This window comes from Mus pahari, chromosome 13 (genome assembly GCF_900095145.1).
Source record: "Mus pahari chromosome 13, PAHARI_EIJ_v1.1, whole genome shotgun sequence".
In the NCBI taxonomy this organism is placed as follows: Eukaryota; Metazoa; Chordata; class Mammalia; order Rodentia; family Muridae; genus Mus; species Mus pahari.
The window spans coordinates 36,310,638-36,326,583 of NC_034602.1; the positions used below are offsets into that span (position 1 = coordinate 36,310,638).

Below are 15,946 nucleotides of genomic sequence, written 5' to 3' on the forward strand. Positions count from 1 at the left end.
TGTGTCTATGTGTGTGTGTGTGTGTATGTGTGTGTGTGTGTGTGTGTGTGCTTATAATATAAGCTTTGGCCTATAACATCCTGTACTCACAAAGCTTGATTAAAGCCAAAGAACATCCTAGCATACCTTCAGTGAGAGTAGCTTTAACTGTAGCTCTGGAGTGATTAGGAGAAACTTGTGCCCACATCCCAGCTGTTATAAATCAGCCTGAAGTTCCCCTACTGGACTAGAAAATCCTTTCGTTTTGCCTCCTTTGGATTTTGTAACCTGTGCCCTAAATTTTGTAAACCTTTGTTTCCTCGCTGTGATGAGAGTCTCATAGCCATCATTAAATTGCTCTACCAAGTCTTCTTTAACAAAACACAGTGTTGGGCACTCTGTCTACTGTTCTAGTTGTTTTCTTTTTCATTTTCTACTAACATAAATATTTTCATGAACTCGCAAAATATTTTGGGCATAGCCATCATGGAATTCTAGCTAATGATTAAAAAACAAACTGGGCTTGGGATGAAATTCAACATGCCTCCCATACTCCAGACTCATTCCTAGTTGACAGAGAGAAGGGGGCCAATGCCTTAAAACCAAACATCATAAAACATGAACAAGAGAAGCCTTACGTCACTCGGGCCACTAAGATGAGTTTGAGGTGCTGAAAGCATTGTTTCACACTTGCTCAACTGAACAAATACATCTTTTCACACAATAAGTCTAAACTCTGGACCGTTCCAAGATGCTTATGAGCCAAGACTCATTGCTTTCAAATTCCTCAATGAGAAAGTGTAGGAGGGGATTTGACCTTGGACCAAATGCTGAAGTGTGGCATCAGCCAGAAAAGGGCACGAAAATTGTGCATTTAAGAATCAAAGCAGGGAGGGAGGTTAGGGGTAGGTCAGGAAAATACACGTGCCTTTGACTGAATCCTGAACTGCATCGGAAATCGTTTACAACAGGTAAAAAATAAATCAGTGGGGTTTCACTGTGGCCAATGCACTTGTACACACAGCATTCACCACGCCTCTGTAACGTGTTCTTAAAATGAAATTCTAACAATATATACAGCAGGCTTGTATAATTTTCAGACTCTTGGTTTTTACCAAAGTAAAAGTTGCTAAAATTGCTTCCTTTTGAGCCCGGCCTGTTGGTGCTACCTATAATTCTAGTATACAAAAAGCCAGGTCACAAGACCAGGCTACTCTGAAGTCGGTGCCAAGATCTTCTCTCAGAAACAAAAACAACAAGGAACAAAATAAACTATAAACAGAAGAACTGGGAGAGGACAGGAGGGAGAGCAGGGAGGAGGACAGGAAAGGAGGGGAGCGGCTGAAAGAGGAGGGGAGGGTGGGGAGAGAAGGAGGACGGAGGGGAGAAGAAGGCAGAGGAGGCGGGAAGGAGAGACTGACAGTTACAGAGTTGGCTGAAAATGGTACCCTTTCCCTGACCTTAGGTAACCTTTATCCTGAAACTGAAGTGTTCCATTCCTATGCATTCTTATTTGTTAATTATTTTACTAGGAGTGTCACATGATAGGGCAGTATTTGTTCACGGTACAGTATATGTCAGTAATCCGAGCCTTCCTGTGACTCAATCATATTCTATTACACAGATGGATTGACTTTGGCTGAGGTTCACCTACCTGCTGCCTATTGCCTCATGCCCTGGCTTCAGTTCTGTGACACTACAAGCAAGGGCCTGGCTACAATAGAGTTCAAGCCTAGAGGGGGGTACAGGTGCTCACACATGAGCTCATCATTCACACAGCTGGATCTGAGTATGGCTCTCCCATTGCATAGTGCATTGGACACAGCTGGCTTTGTTATGTTGCATTGTGATGTGTTGTGCCACATTGTGTTGTGACGTAGTAATGTTATATAGTATTAGGTTGTGTTGTGTAGTACTATGGTTGTTATATAATGTTGTGTTATGTCATATATTATGTTGTGTATTATTGTGTTGTATTATGTAATATAATGTTATGCTATGTTATGTAGCATGTTGTGTTATGTCATTTTGTGTTATGTTACATTACGGTTATGTGATGTTGTGTTGTTATGTTATGTTATATTATGTTATGGTTATGTTGTATAGTGTTGTGTTGTGTTATGTAATGTTATGTTATATTTTGGTTATACGGTGTAGTGTTCTGTTGTGTTATGTCATGTTACATTGTACTATATTATGTGGTGTTGTGTTGCTTCATCTATATATACAAGGGAGATGGAATGGACATGATATCACGTGGTTTTGGAGTGTAGTACAGTAGACGGTACCCATACTGTTATCAAAACCCAACTCTATGCTGACTCGTTCACAGTCATTATAGTATTGGTTCCTTCCCTATTGCTATAATAAAATATTCTGATAAAACAACCCAATGGAGAAAGGGTTTACTTTGGCTTACAGTTCCAGAGGGGATATATCCCATTATTGTGGGGAAGGCATGACGTCAGAATCATGAGCAGTCATGTGGCTTCTTGATCACAAGGAAGGCTATGGGGTTGTTACTTTGAAAGGTGGCTCAGCAGTTAAGAGCACAGGCTGCTCTTCCAAAGGACTGAAGTTCGATTCCTAGCACCCACATCAGGCATCACATAGCTTCTTATAACTTCAGCCCCATCAGAATCCAACACCTCTGGCCTCAGTGGGAACCTGTACCCACTCATCCTCACACACATGCACATGACTTAAGTACAGAACTTTTATTTAAGGAAAACACACATAGGGGCTGGAGAGATAGACCAGTGGTTACGAGCACTGGCTGTTCTTTCAGAGGACCCAGGTTCGATTCCCAGCACCCACATGGCAGCTCACAACTGTGTGTAACTCCTGTTCCTGGGGATTCAATTTCTTCACACATTCAGCCAATGTGTATAAAATAAAAATAAAACTTAAAAAGCATGAAAACTCATGAACTGAAGTGCACTGTTGCCCTTGTGAAATGGCCTTGCCAGATACCTGCTGGGTTCCAACACAAAGCTGCATGGGGTCCTGACATAACCACTACATATCACATCACAACACAGCACCACACCACACAAAACAACACAACATAAGACAATATAACATAGCATAACATAACATAACACAAGGCCAGCTGTGTTCAGTGCACTATGTAATGGTAGACTTGTGGCTCAGATCCAAGAATGACATAGTAATATCCCCTAAGCCAGCAGTTCTCAATCTGTGGTTTGCAACCCCTTTAGGGTCAAATGACCATTTCACAGGGACCATCTAAGACCATCTAAAAACACAGATATTTACATCTCGATTCATAACAGTAGCAAAATTACAGTTGTGAAGTAGCAACAAAAATAACTTTGTGATTGGGGTCACTACACATGAGGGAGTATACTGAAGGGCCCTAGCAATAGGAGTGTTGACAAACACTGCCCTAAGTGGTGAGTCCTATCCTTGCCTATATCCAATTCTTCCTACACTCCTGCCGTGGGTCAGGCACTGTATGAGCTGTGTGAGGTTCCAAATGATCAGGGCCTGGCCTCTACTGAGGTTGAGTAGTATTTGGGGCATGCAGGAGAAATGACTTAGGAGATGCTAACTCAGGGAGGGCACAATTGCCAGAGTCCTGGATGTCCCCCTCAGTGAGGAATAGTGTCACTGTGGTAGTGATTTCCTAATTACGCTACAGCTCTGTCAGTGCTTCAGGGACAAGGGTACCTGATGTGGACAGATGATTCCCTGGGTTTTGTTTTTATGCAGGAATGGGGCAGCGTAAATTCACACAGCTATTTGCAACAGCTATTTGGCAGCATGTACCAAGATGGACATAAAACATGCGAACCTTTTGACCCAGCAATTCCACTTCTGGGAAACTATCCCAAAGAAACTATTCTAAATATGGACGAAGTCTTGTGCGCAAAACTATTTACTGCAATCTCATTCAGACTAGGAAAGAAAGAAAGCTTCACTGTGCAATCATAAAAAATAATATTAAATAAATTACACAATGACTACTTTATGGCTATTGTTTGGCTCTAAAACTAATAAAAAAAAAGAGTCCTTATGATATACTATTAAGTTAAAGAGAAAGAAAACACAGTGTACCAATGATAGTAAAAGGTTTTGAATGAATGATACACACACACACACACACACGCATACATAGACACAGAGACACACAAAAATAGACAAAAAATACAAAATGACAACGGTGGTTATCTGAAAGATAGAACTATAGATATAAATCTTTGTACCTTGTCCTTATTATAAATTTTCTTTAAAGAGGATGCCTTTAAAGTAAAATGTGGTTAATTCCCTATGGCAATTATGCTCGATCTGTGCTCATAGAAAATAAGCATGGAGGTAAAAGGCCATATATGTATTTTTATCAAAACCTTGTAAAATATTAATAAAAAGTTTTAGGAGTAAAAGCACACACACACACACACACACACACACACACACACGCATGCACACACACCACTATGGTTTGGGTATTTTAAACATTCAATTTATGGGAAAGGATACTATTCCCAGCTATAACATAAATCCTCTGTCCTAGGTCTCATGACTGACGATAATGACTTTGACCTAAAGCCACGTGGTATCACTCCACCACCTCCCCCCCCCATGGCCACAAAGAGATGTCCATGAGCAGAGGGAAGTGTGAAGAGTCTGCTTATCGACTCCAAGAGAGCATCCCTTGGTTTTGTCTCTGCCAGGCCGTGATGCCCAGTCATCTTCCCTGGCACACTGTGAGTGCTTGTTGTGTTTCCCACTCTCCCCCATGATGACATAGTCTGTAAAGACATTGTTTTGGCTGAAAAGGTTGTTCATGCAAGAGATACCGCATGCTGCTAAATGTGCCTTTGTCGGGTCTAGGATAGCTTGGCTGCCATTCACAGGCCCATGTGCCAAGAGGCCTCACGTGTTTTTAACAAGAGGCCAAGCAGAGAACATGTGTCTCCCACTATTGGGACAGACATGTAGAAATACCAAAGCATTTGAATAGACCTGAGATTGAGATTGATGGAAAGAAATGAGTTCAATGAACTATTAACATTATCATCATCAACATCATCACCATCATCATCATTATTATTATTTAAAACAATACATTTAAACCATCACCATTATTGTTACTCTCTTCATACATACTGTCATGAAATTGTCATTGTGTAGGATCTAGAATCTAGGTATTATTATTGAGTAACTCTCTACAGACGAAGAGTATGGCTAATGAACGATTTTCAGAAGAGTGAGAGAGGCAGAAAGACAACAGACAGAAAAATAGTGCTTAGCCAAGGCTAATAGCCAAAACTACAGTGCAATGGTAACACATTTAAGATTTGTTGAGCACCTACTATGTACTGTGCATCACATGAGTCACATTTTATGAAGTGTCTGAAGTCATCACTTCCTTCATCTTGAACTACAGAGCGGAGTCTGAAAAGCTGAGGTTGCTGCTTTGTATCTGTCCCTACAGAGCTGCAGGGCAGTGGGCTGTTTCTCTTATTTAGAAGCCTCAGTTTCTAAACAGCAGTGACAAAGCCTATTTCTTACATCTCTGAGTGACCAGGATTCACTGTGGCAAGTAAAATGACGTGCTGCATGAACGGGTGTTATTCTGTCTTCATATTAGGAATCTCAATATTTATGCACTCATTCCCTTGGAAACTTCTTCCGGGTCTTGGCTAAACCCTTTCAGATAGATCCTATTCTGGCCTATGGACATATTTCTCTGAAAGCCACCTATGGGCAATGCAGTGACTATGCCTGTTCCTGAGTGGAAAAGCTGTCCCTTGCCCACGCCTCTGGCTGATGGAGTGTTCTGGGAGGCCAAGTGCAAAGTGGGTCTCACATCCCACCCAATGCCACCTACAGGCTGGAAAGCAACCCTTCTTCCATTTGCACTTTGAGCTCTTTTCCTTTGCTTTGGCCCCTTGGCACATTTGCATAATGAGAGGCTCTTCAGCCAAGTCCTTTTTAGTCTTAGCAAGCTGAAGGTTATTGTTAGCTGGCTGCCAGGAGCTGCTGGTTTCCTGGCCCTGCTTGAGGTGAGATCCCAGATCCCTCAACCCTTCCGGTTTCTCTCATTTTCCTTCATGGGGGGCATTGCCCACAGGTGCCATTCTGAAGCCAGACTTGCCCTGTTGGCTTGGGAGGCACATCCTCCTCTTTCCTTCTCCTTGAATCTAGCCACTGAGCCATGGCCAGAATGAAAATCCCAGAAACACTTCTTGGCTGCCTGTGTCCCACCCACCATCTAGTTGGACATTTAGAAGTAATTATGACGGAAACTTGGGACCGTAGGATGTTTCACTTGAAGCTCAACTCTTCAGCTTGGCCCAACAGTTACCCTCCTGAAGCTTCAGCCTACGTGGATGTGCAATAGGAATAATGCTCTTCACTCGTGGGTTATTCCGGGCCAGCCTCCTGTCATGTGTGCACTAAACTGGTAAACAGGTCCTCTTTCCTTGTCCTCATGGAGGTTGAAATGGGCTACACTGACCTAGCCAGCTTTTAGGAAAACAAGGCAAAAGTCAGGCCCTGGCTCACTGCAAAGGTCCTGAGTTCAAAGCCCAGCACACAACAAACAATTCAAGAAAGCTAATTACCTTCATTATCAACAGGTTGCCATTATCAGCCTCATCGTGAAGGGCTTTATTGCCTTATAATGCAACCAAAATTTCAGTCAAAATATTTTCAAATCAGTTACCTAATCTCAACAGCACTCCAACACAGCCACTGCCTAGTGAATTCTATACCCACTTATAAAGTGGGCAGATGCCTAGCAAATACTGCATTCTCAACACCTCTGATCACTGTGTAGTCTTTGTCACAAGAGATTTGCATTTTCTTTGCATCGAAAAGTATAATTCATCATTAGAGCAGTTTTTAAGCAGTCAAGTAATGTTGTTAATTAATTCATCTAAAGTCTGCTCTTTGGTTTCACTTTAGCCACAGACTGGAAGGCAAAATCTCGGCGAGATGAAGACAAGGAAGAAGCATTAAGTCGAAGATAGCAGGCAGTTGGCTATAGGAAGTAAAGTTATATCCTTCATTCTTGATACACGCTCATGAGTGGTTGCCTAGAAACTCAATCAGCATCAACAACTATTTTTTCTGCTTGTATAATCACATTTGGTTAGACTTAGTCATTAATTCAGTCAACATATGCTGAGAATTTCTGAACTCCAGTCCTTGGGTGGATATGAATTATAGGTTATGTAAGAATGAATGGATCAGGATTATTGTTGAAAGATAGGGTTGGAAATATGGCTCATTGGTTAAGAGTACTTGGTGTTCTTGCAGAAGCCCAGAGTTCATTTTCAAGTACCCATGTCTGGGTGGCTCATAATCACCTGTAATTCCAGCTAAGGATACAATGGCCTACCCTGGCCTCTCTCTGTACCTGCACCCATGTGCACACATACACACACACACACACACACACACACACACACACACACATTTTTAAAAGGCTCCTCTTTGTAAGGTGTACAGTCTTTTACCTGGCTCTGTACCAGGTTAGTTTATGCACAAAAAAAAATCTGTCTTCCCATACTCAGCTTCAAATCCTTTCAAAGCAGAGGCTGGTTGTCTCACTTGTACTGAGGCTCCTCCCAATAAATCACTTTCAGCATCCCTGCTAGAGATTTATACAAACAAAGAGATGAACTAAAAGACACGTTGAATCATGTGAAGACAAGTGAAGACAAAGGACTGAAGAAGAGGAGAGGGTCTTCCTTCAGAGTTGTGAATGGCTAGCTCAAGGTTACTTGTGTTTTCTCTAAGGCAACAGGAGAGTGCAAAGGTGTCATGAAAGACAGCGTGACATCAAGAATTCCCTGGTGGGAGGCTGCCGGTGTGGAGAAGGTGTGCGGAGTGGCTTGTGTGTCTTGTCAGGGGGCAGTTCTCATTTACTGCAAACTGGCCTTCTAGGTGGGTTAATGCAGAGAAGGAGCTGGGATTCTGGGAAGACTATAGGTCAGAATTCTGGATTTTCTTAGTTATGCAAGTAGTTTTATTTGTTCTCTTAAATATATATTATGCTTTGAAACTTTTCGTGCAATATATATCTTTATCATATTCTTACCCCTCCCCAAGCGTCCTCCCAAATCCTCCCCACCTCCCGACCTCAACTTCATGTTTTCATGTTCTCTCTCTCTCTCTCTCTCTCTCTCTCTCTCTCTCTCTCTCTCAAAAAAGAAAGTCAAAAATTAAAAAACAACAAACAGAAGCAACAACAGAACACACACATGCACACACACACACACACACTCACACACACACACACACACACGCACACGCACACGCACACACACCATTGAGTCCATTTTGTGTTGATCAGCTATTTCTGCGCATAGGTCCTGCTTGGAGTACGGTTGATATACCCAGTGTCACCTCATTGGAGAGAACTATTTCTCTCCAAGAAGGAAACAATTGTTAGTAGTTTCTTAGTTAGGGGTGGGGCTTCTTGTCCTTTCTCCCTTCACCATGGGGGGTTTTGTCTGGTTTGAAACTCCGCAGGTTATAGGTGCTGTAATAGTTTCTGTGAGTCCACATTAACAGAGGCCCTATTGTGTCTGGAACACACACTAATTTTTTTTTTTTGAGGTTATCCACAACCTCTGGCTCTTACAATCTTTCTTCATCTTCTTCTGCATTCATCCCTGAGCCTTAATGGAAGGGGACTGATGAAGACACCCCAGTTAGGACCGAGTTCCACTTTCTGCACATTTTCCAGTTGTAGGTCTCTGCACTAGATACTATCTACTTTAAGAAGAAATTTCTCTGATGAGGGTTGAGCAATGCACTGATCTACGTATGCAACAATGACGTTAGGAGAGGGCATGATGTGAAATTCACAAGAAATCAATAGAAAGTTAAAGGGAAAAGAAGAAAAACGGGAAGAAAAAGGAGAGATTGCTCAATGGTTAAGAGTGCTTGCTCCTCATCCAGAAGGACCTGAGTTTGTTTCTCTACATATCCCCCCAACATCCAGGGGATCTGTAATCCTCTTCTGGCCTCTGCACTCAGGTGTATTCACAGTTACAAATGGGCACAATGTATACAATTAGAATTAAAATTCTGTTTTTTTTACAATAAGTGTTTGGTTACTTCCACAACATTGTACCAATAATCCTGTTTGATTTGGCCAGTATGTGCCCTGCAATGTTCAATCTCTCAACAAGAAAAACTCAATCTCCACATCAAAAATTGACTTGTGTGGATGTAGACCTCAAGGTAAAATGCCCAAGTAAGTAACATCTCAGTGCTTAACACTGAGATCCAAAGATTTCCTAGGTGGGCTTATGTCCATAAAGAGAAGATGAGGAGGCCCCCCTTGCCCACCATCTTCAATGAAAGACTCTGGAAAGCAAGTGAGTTTGAAGGGCAAAGCTCCGGGAGTTGATAGTGAAGAATCCAGATCAAGTTCCGCAGTTTGAAAGCCAGGAGAGCCCAGGGCAGAAGCAGATCAATGACCCAATTCAATCAGCCAGGCAAATCACATGATCCATCTTCCTCCACTTCTCTGTCCCCTGTCAGCTCTCAGTGGAATGGTGACAGACTGACAGTACCTCAGTGTGTGGGCTTTGGAAGCTGCCTTCTTCCCGGGACATTGCTCTTGTGCTCTATCTATCACTCTATGGCTGAGTGATAGATCATTGTGTGGTTGCATCGCCAGGCTTACCCATCCTGGGCTTTGCCACCCAGCCGGCCAATATTAGGTGGAAGCTCCAGGTCAGTGAACGATCCTGTCTGCAAAAGCAAGGAGGATGATACCTGATAAACAACATCTAAGGCTGTTCTCTGGTCTTTCACACACATGCACACACATGTGTACCTGCAAACACATGCACATACACTTGCATGTACACATGCACTAAAAAGCACACTCCAAAGCTGACATGCTCAAGTCTGTACCTATCCACACATAAGACCCTCAGAGTGGTGCTGCTTGCCATGTTAGATTTTACATTCCAAGATTCTAGGATGATCCATTCTCCAATGATTCCCAAATTCTCTTGAGACAATATGACATCTTTTCTTAGTAAAGTATACACCTGGACACTTGTTAGAAGCCTAACCCTTGCTCAACATGCCAAGGCACTGAAGACAAGTTTAGAACCATTTTCCTTTCCAGAGTCCACAACCCATAGTTAGGGTCTGCAGTGAACCCAGGTTTTCCTGAAATTTCTGTAATAAGTCATCAGAGAGCTCCTTCTTCCAGCACACAGAAAGTTTCATGGAAAAAAAAATCTTGATAGCCACATAAAACTCACACTTCAGAATTTTCAGTGCACAAAATAGTGGTTTATAAGAAAAAAGTGTTTTTAAGATGTTTTCAACCTAAGTAGGATGTGCTCACCTTCGGTTAAAGGGCCTTAAGAGTCAGGAGAGCTACGTGGCGTCAACCACTCGACTGATATGAAAAAGGATGAATATTTCTGGGCTCCGTATGGATGATTACAGACAAAATAATATGAATTTTTCTGTAATGTGATTTCAGACATTTGCTTGAAAATAACTAAAAGACAGGAAAGGGAAAGGCAATGAGGACTCTGAGGGTGTCAAGCCAACAGCATCAGCCTTCATAACCACTGAGGAGGGGGTGGAGAAAGGAACTCACTAGACACACCCTTCTTCTTTTTGAGTGAGTTAGAATTTTCCTGTACATTTGCTTACAAAATACTTACATTTTGAATATCAAAGTGATAATTTGTACAAAGATAAGTAGTATAACCCTAGGAGTAGGGACTTGGTGAGGCTCTACTTAGCAGACAGAGCTTGGCCATCAGGAAGAGACCCAAACCGTAGTTCTGTCTTAGAATAAAGACGTGGCAAAAGTGGTTAAAGTCACCACTGTGGATGCTATTTCTTCATGTCTGAACTAAGAAAATCAGGCAGCTGTATTCTAAGGCAGGGGGATTGTAAATCCCCACTGAGTTCAAAATGAAGTCTTGCTTTCTTCTCCCAAAGTTGTATGCCCAGGGCCTGGGGCAGTGCCTGACACACAGGAGGGGTCATTATACTTGATCCTTCAATGAGCCAGTGTGTTCTCTTTTTTTTTTTTTTTTTTTTTTTTAAATCTAACCTTTTTACTATCTGAACCTACTTCTTCCCTATAATAAACATAGGTCCCCACCAGAGGTCAAGCTGAATCTTTTCACTGTTTTAGGCCACTTTGTAAAGGCCCAACGTGGCAGCAGCTACCAGCTCTGCCTCCATCATCCTTAGCAGCAGCAGCAGGGAAAAAGTCAATAATCTGCCCAAAGTGACTACTCACTGCCCTTCTGAGCTTCTACCTAACCCAAGATAAAGAATTGGACCTCCCATGATGAGCAGAGCCATACATGATCAAGGTACGCCATCACACTCACTACTGGTCAATGTCCTCTATTCATCTTCTTCTACATTGGATGTTCTGATGTAGTGTTCTCTTGGTCTGAAAGTGTTGTCCTGTTCCTCTGCTTGTTGGCTCTTCCTCCTGCTTCATATTTAGGTGATATTGTTCCTTTAGACAGACATACTCTGAACCATACATCAACTGTATTACCTATGAGGCACTCCCTAATCCCTTCTCTGTCTCTTTGGAATACTCTCCGAAATACATATTGAGTGAATTAAAGATCTGTCCTTCACATGAAATCAATGAGGAGCAAGCTCATCTTTCTCCCACCAGTTGTTTGATTCCCCTTATCTTTTCATGACCTAGCAAGCAAGTTCTTTAGCTTTCGGGTAGTACTAGATACACAAACACTTCAGTTAGTCTGGATGACTCATCTTCCAATACTAAAGAAAATCATCTAAAAACATACTTCTCATCCGATACAAAACCTACCCCTTCTCCATGGCTTCAGCTCACGATGTGGGAACGCTCATCCTCACCACAACTCTTCCCGACTCTTGCCACCTGTACAGTCAGCTCAAAGGGTAAGAAAATGAGAGAAAAATGATTAAGCTACATAAGCGATGCCTAAACACCCCACTCCTGGTTGTTGCCACCTGCTACCTGCCCCAAGTGTTCGAATGTCAACTCTGTCAAGTAAAGTCACCAGAGACATCCCTTCGGACCCTCATGCTTTACAACATCCTGGTATGGACAATTCACTCCCAAGCTGATGTCCAGTGAGTTTTCCCCAACCAAATCAGCTTCTGTATCCTGGAGGAAACTCCCTGTGGTAGCCAAAGGGCTAGTATAGATGGTCCAGTCCCATCTAGCTTCCCAGTATTTTTATTTTCTAGAATACTTGTTACTCCATAGCTGGCCCTGCTCTGCCTTCTCCTCTGAAGTCAACCTTTGCCTTCCAAATGTTCAGGCTGGGAGTCAAACCCTCTGTGGCTATTTTATCACATGTCCATGACCAGACATCTGTAAGCCTCTCACTCACAGTCCAGGTAACAGTACAAGGAAAGAGCTACCGGCAGCACTCTTCCCACTGGCACCCCAACCAATTCAGTGATTTCTTTTAGGTTCTTGTCAATTGTACGTTGAAAATGAATGAGAGTGAATATTAGAGTCTTCTCATTTTTAATCAGCTCCGCGGAGGTACTTGGGCACTCATCAATGGTCCATTTTTCTCTGTCTTGGTTCCACAACTGAAATTCCAGGATAATGGGAATGCATAACATCGTGTCTAGCACAGTGCTGGGATGATTTGATGGATGCTGTCTTCTCCATTCAATATAAGCATTCTCTGTGTTTGCTATAAAGTAAGCATTCTCACCCTGCTACCATACTGTACCAGAACAACAAGATGAGGTCATGAATAAAAGAAAAAGATGAGTGACAGGTGACAGTTCTCAAAACCTATCTACCCATCAGAATCACCCAGGGAACTCTGGGGGGAAAACACAAAGTTTATACATAGGTTTGCTAGTTCAGAAGACCTAGTTTAGAACCATTGAGCTATGGTGCATAGAAAGGTCCAAATAACATGTTAGGAGAGGTTAAGGTAGGGTCTGGTAAAAGCTTCAGAGTATCAGGGGGAGATTCTGGAGGAAGCAGTGATGAGGAGACAAAGATAAACAAATGGAGAAAGAGACTGGAGAGGACTTGAGTCATCAGGAAACTGCCCATGGGGAGGCTAAAATGATAAGACTGATTTCTAAGATAACTCAGTGTACCTGTGCTGAGGAGGCAAGGGCTGCATCCATGAGGCCCACAAGACTGCAAACTGTGTGCACAGAAGCTTGGTCTTCTAAAGTTAGCAACACCCTAGGAGGAAAATCAGTATCGTGGCAGGGAATCTTAATTACAGATCACACTCCTTACAGCACTTACCTGTAAAAGTAGGACAAGAGCATATAGCAAGGACTGAGGGCCCTGAGGCTTGTTATCAGCTCATTCAGTATCATCTGGAACCATCTTTTTAAAGCAATTCTACTTACTAACAAAATGTGTGTGTGTGTGTGTGTGTGTGTGTGTGTGTGTGTGTGTGTGTGTGTGTGGTGTGCGTGTGTGTGTGTGTATGTGTGTGTGTGTGTGTGTGTGTGTGTGTGTCCAGTGGGGTAATGAACAAACTATTGAGGACCAATTCTGCATACAGCTTCCCGATTTTGTATTTTGTAAATGTCACCACCTTGGTAGCTTCTAACCAGCTATCCTGGATTGTGGAACGGAGGAAACTGTAGTAACTACAGTCTGTCCTAGACTTTTTCTCTTTCTTGAGAACTTGCATTCTCAGAATGCTGTTGGGTATTCTCAGAACACTGGGTGGATTTGAATGAGTTGAACTGAATTAAATTGAAAGCCAAGTAAAACCTTCAGGAAAGTAATAGAATGAGCTGAGAGGAAGACAAAATATACGCTTAAGAAAAAACAGAGTTAGACCCTAGCCTTGCAACAAGTAGTGGGTAAAAAACAGAATCTCAGGCATTAATCTAAGCCAAGGCTCCCTTCGAACTGTTTTCTACCCATAACTTTTTATAAGTGTTCCTGAAATAAGCGTGATAAAAACTGCATGAAATAAGCCTAAAAAGGATTAGCCACACCTGAGTTCTGAACATGCTAAGAGTGCATTTCAAAAGTTCATTCTCATAGGAACACTCCTCCATTGCTGGTGGGATTGCAAGCTTGTACAACCACTCTGGAAATCAGTCTGGAGGTTCCTCAGAAAATTGGACATAGTACTACCGGAGAATCCAACAATACCTCTTCTGGGCATATACCCAGAAGATCTTCCAACTGGTAATAAGGACACATGCTCCACTATGTTCATAGCAGCTTTATTTATAAAAGCCAGAAGCTGGAAAGAACCCAGATGTCCCTCAATAGAGGATTGATACAGAAACTGTGGTACATTTACACAATGGAGTACTACTCAGTTATTAAAAACAATGAATTTATGAAATTCTTGGGCAAATGGAGGTATCTGGAGGGTATCATCCTTAGTGAGGTAACCCAATCACAAAAGAAGTCACTAGATATGCACTCACTGATAAGTGGATATTAGCCCAGAAACTTAGAATACCCAAGATACATTATGCAAAACAGAAGAAAACCAAGAAGGATGACCATTGTGTGGATACTTCATTCTTCCTTAAAATAGGGAACAAAATACTCATGAAAGGATATAGGTACAGAGACAAAATTTAGAGCTAAGATGAAAGGATGGACTATCCAGAGACTACCCCATCCGGGAATCCATCCCATCATCAGCCACCAAACCTAGATACTAATGCTCATGCCAGCAAGATTCTGCTGAAGGGACCCTGATATTGCAAGACCAAGGGGCCTCTTTTCCCAGTGATGGCCGATTAGGCCATCTTCTGCTACATATGCAGCTAGAGACTCAAGCTCAGGGGGTACTGTTAGTTCATATTGTTGTTCCACCTACAGGGTTGCAGCCCCCTTCAGGTCCTTGGGTACTTTCTCTAGCTCCTCCATTGGGGGCCCTGTGTCCCATCCAATAGCTGACTGTGAACATCCACTTCTGGGTTTGCCAGGCACTGGCATAGCCTCACAAGAGGCCACTATATCAGGATCCCTTCAGCAGAATCTTGCTGGCATGTGCATTAGTATCTGGGTTTGGTAAAGCCATCATATGTTTAGAAAAAAAAAAAACGTAATTAATTAAGAGGCTGGGCCACCTAAAATTAAGCTTGTCTGTGGGTGACACTCAATGCACTTTATTAGTATATATTAAGGACTGTAAGAAAAACTTACCAAGTAACTAAGAACATCCATTTTATTTGAGGATGAGAAGTAAAACATCAGCACCCTCTATGGCTAGGATTCTAAACTGATCTACAAAAAGAAATACCTGCCTGAGGTTTACGACGTCTCACATGCTATGATGCTATTCCAGTTTGAAAGTCAACCAATTTAAAGGACCCCCCACCTCAGCTGAAGATAATACAAATTACATCGAGTGAGAGCCCACTCACGTTCTTGGTCAAATCTGTGATCAGTACTCACTACCAAGACTCTAGGGGTAAAAAAAAAACTCCTTCATTTAGAATTGTTACTGTTGAGAAGAATTAGGAGGAAAATAGGATAAAAACAAGATTTTTTTCACATAAATTCCATGATGATGTACTACAGATCACTGTTGCCAAGGAGATATAAGAAATGCATATGAAATGGAAACAAGAACATTGATTGCAATACACATTGTACCTTCGGATTTGTTAGGAATTGTTGTCTATATGAACAAAGATGTATCCATCTCCTAAAATATGCAATCATTTGACTACTCAACAAAGAACAAAGAAAACATCAGTACAACCTTGCAGTTCTTCTCTTTTGTAGTAGAACAAAAGGCCAACATCCTGTCATATTTACCAAGAATAGGGATGACAGTTTTGGGACCCCATCTTAAATCCCCCAAGCAGTAAATGCTTCTTTTCTCAAAGCTAGCAACCAATTTCCAGTCAGTGAATAATTTTTTTTCCCGGAACCATCTGATTGGAAAATCAATGAAAAGAGGAAAAAAATTAAATAAGCAATCTTTAAAAGAGGCCACGGCAAGAGAGATGGTAA

General features: G+C 42.0%; 1 protein-coding gene and 1 long non-coding RNA gene across 4 annotated transcripts in view; one reads left to right on the forward strand and one right to left on the reverse strand.

Annotated features, from left to right (window-relative positions):
• The window catches only part of C1qtnf7 (C1q and TNF related 7), a 98,382-nt gene that overhangs the window by 65,210 nt on the left and 17,226 nt on the right, over positions 1-15,946 (forward strand). The gene's annotated exons all lie outside the window — the stretch shown is intronic.
• LOC110330662 overlaps positions 1-15,946 on the reverse strand; it is a 40,943-nt gene that overhangs the window by 24,959 nt on the left and 38 nt on the right. The window contains exons 2-4 of the long non-coding RNA XR_002380963.1: positions 15,749-15,867; positions 15,584-15,656; positions 13,090-13,163 (exon numbers count right to left, since the gene is read on the reverse strand). This is a non-coding gene — a long non-coding RNA (uncharacterized LOC110330662). The remainder of the gene's footprint in view (positions 1-13,089; positions 13,164-15,583; positions 15,657-15,748; positions 15,868-15,946) is intronic.